At 52.7% G+C, this 3,025-nt stretch overlaps 1 long non-coding RNA gene across 1 annotated transcript in view; it reads right to left on the reverse strand.

The window, feature by feature from the left end:
* The window catches only part of LOC105519364, a 7,035-nt gene extending 4,880 nt beyond the window's left edge, over nucleotides 1-2,155 (reverse strand). The window contains exon 1 of the long non-coding RNA XR_001002962.1: nucleotides 1,939-2,155. This is a non-coding gene — a long non-coding RNA (uncharacterized LOC105519364). The remainder of the gene's footprint in view (nucleotides 1-1,938) is intronic.
* Nucleotides 2,156-3,025: the final 870 nt, after the last annotated feature.

A 3,025-nucleotide genomic window follows, 5' to 3' on the forward strand; every position in this document is an offset into this window, starting at 1 on the left:
GGATAATTTCCCAGCATGATAATGTGTCATTTGTCCTCACTTTAAAAGAATCCAAATTCAGAGCACTCTCACACGCTCTCTCTCTCTGTCTCTGTCATCCACCCCTAAGGGCTAGGGGGTGGAAGATAAAATTCTGAGGGTGGGACGGCTCTGAGGCTTGGACAATGGGAGATAGTTTCACTCAATGTCACTTCCCCAGAAAGGAAGAGGGTTGGAGCTTTGAGGGCAGATGATTCGGAGGGTGGGGGAACCTGTGTCCCAGTTCTAGCAGTCTCCCTACAAGGTGACAGGTTCTGAAAAGGGATGGCTGCAAAGGCCGTGATGACCCCAGGAGCTCTGGCCTCAGCAGCCTTGGCAAGGGGTCCCCACACCCAAGCTCAGTGCCAAGGAGGAAACTTTGGATGGAATGCAATTGATTCCTGCCTCATGGCCAGTTTGGCATCTATTTGTAAATTCATTTCCATGTTCCTGACTGTCTACTTAGGTATGCTCTTTGAATTCTCCTTTGAACTTGGTTGTGGCACCTTGCGGGCTCCCTCATGAATTAATGAGTTAAATAAAATCATGGGTATTTGTTTGTTCTATTTGATGGAGCCATGATATTTCTTTATAAAAAGTATTCTCTAGCAACGCCTTATAGTCCTAGTAGTGAGAACTACTACAGGCCCCCATGCTAAGAGGAAGAACAGAGGCATAGACACTTGAAGCAGCTTGCCCAAGGTCACACAGCTAGGTGGGGTGGGGCCAGGATTTGGATGCAGCAATCTGGTTCAAAGTCCTTAAAGAGCACTTGAGCTCTGTTATCTGTCAGTCCCCCAAGTAACCCCACAAAATAGGTACTTTATTTTTAGAGACAGATCTCACTCCGTTGCCCTGGCTAGATAGAGTACAGAGGTCCGATCACAGCTCACTGCAGCCTCAACCAGGAGGTTGAGGAGCTCAAGGGGCCCTCCCACTTCAGCCTCCTCAGTAGCTGGGACTACAGGTGCACACTACGAGGCCCAACTAATTTTTTTACTTTTTGTAGAGTCGGGATCTTGCTATGTTGCCTAGGCTGGTCTCGAACTCCTGACCTCAAGCAACCCTCCTGCCTCAGCCTCCCAAAGTGCTGGGACTATAGGCATGAGCCACTCCGCCGGGCAAAATAGGTACATTATTTATGCTCAAGAACGGCAGCACGGAGGTTAAGTAATTCATCCTCTCTCTCATGGTAAGTGGTTGTTTCTATAGTAGGATCACTGTACACTGTGTGGTGGATTTGATGTCTGCACTGAGGGAAATCGCTGATAGAATATTAACAAAAATCGTGACTAGCATCTGTTGAGCACTTTCTCTTTTTTTTTTTTTTTTTTTTTTTTTTTTTTTTTTTTTGAGACGGAGTTTCACTGGTCGCCCAGGGGGCCGGGGTGCAATGGTGCCATCTCGGCTCACTGCCACCTCCGCCTCCCAGGTTGAAGCGATTCTTCTGCCTCAGCCTCCTGAGTAACTGGGACTACAGGCGTGCGCCACCACGCCCGGCTAATGTTTTGTATTTTTGGTAGAGACAAGATTTCACCATGTTGGCCAGGCTGGTCTCAAACTCTTGACCTCAGGTGATCCTCCCGCCTTGGCCTCCCAAAGTGTTGAGATTACAGGCGTGAGTCACCGCGCCTGGCCCCTACTGAGCACTTCCTAAGTTCCAGATACTGCGGGAAAGTCTATACCCAGCTCATCTCATTTACTCCTAAGTCCCTACAAGGCAGGTAATTTCATTGGCCTGTGTTACAGATAGACTTTGAGGCACCCAGAGGGTGAGCGGCTTGAGGTTTTCTTCCTCTCTGGGTTTATCTGAAGCTGAGCTCTGCCGGCGGACGTGGCCCGTAGCCGTCTGCCCTAAGAACTGGCCTGGACCCCCCAAACACCACCCTTCCCCTCCCGAGGCCCCCCAGCCGCACTTACACCCTGAAGGTGGATCCCTTGACTCCCGAGAGGCTGGCGGTGGAGTGCGCGGCAGGACCGCAGGGCTGATCTCTCCAGCTGGGCTGGGCTTTGGGGACCTCGGCCTTGAAAATCTCCTAATTACCGGTGGGGGCGGAGCCGCGTCTCCAGGGTTCTCGGGGAGGGCGTCGGGGGTCAGGGATTGCAGGTGCCCGCAGCCGGCCTCGGTTGTTTAACCAGGCACCCGTCACGCTGATTGAAATGTGCCAAATAGCTGCCCGGCGCGGTCCAAGCCGAGCAGCGGGCTCCGGGTCACCTGCGGTGTTGATGAGGTATTAAAGAGGCAAAAGCGCCAGAGCGGCAGCTTCATTTGCAAGGGAAATGACTTGACGAGGCCCTTCATTTGCAGTCTTTCGGCCCAGAGGCTCTGATTAGCTGCGGAGGAAAAGCCCTCCTGTTTTATGCATAAGGAGCTCTGCCTGGAGACCCTCGGCTGCTCACCCGCCCCGGCTCTGCCTTCTCCTCCTCCCAAGTTGGGAAGGAGGAGAGGGGTCCCTAGAGGGCAGGATCCAAGGCTGAAGCCCAGGACCAACCCTTGGTGATGAAAATAGAAATTTCTTGAAGCAAGGCTGCCATAAAGTGGAGTGAGACTCATCGGCGAGGGGAGAACTGTGCGATCTCCATCCGGGGTCTTCAGGGCAACTGCATGAGCTCAGCCTGCTAAAGCCTGGCAGGCAGCGGGAGCCCCCTGGGGTTCCGGCCTCTCCACCCAGTGGCTCTGTGCAGCGCTTCCCGCCCGGAGAACCTAGTACCCCCTTCCAGCTCCTCCTGGTGCCACACTTCTGCACCAAGACCCCCTCCCTACCTCCTTGGTCTCTGGCGCTGACTTCCTCTAGGAAAGGGGAGACAGTGGGCTAGATGCTTTTGCAAATATTTTCTCTACAATCTCCAATCTTTGTGACAATTACCCTTAAAAATTAGACCTTACATTCATTTCCTTTCCTGTCACCCACACCCCCTCCCCCTTCCCTGGACTCCCCGAGTTTTTTTGTTTTTTTTTTACCACCACCTCCCTTGCAACCCACATTCTCCGCAGCTGCATCTGCCA

Source organism: Colobus angolensis, unplaced genomic scaffold (genome assembly GCF_000951035.1).
Source record: "Colobus angolensis palliatus isolate OR3802 unplaced genomic scaffold, Cang.pa_1.0 Scaffold1, whole genome shotgun sequence".
NCBI classification, from domain to species: Eukaryota; Metazoa; Chordata; class Mammalia; order Primates; family Cercopithecidae; genus Colobus; species Colobus angolensis.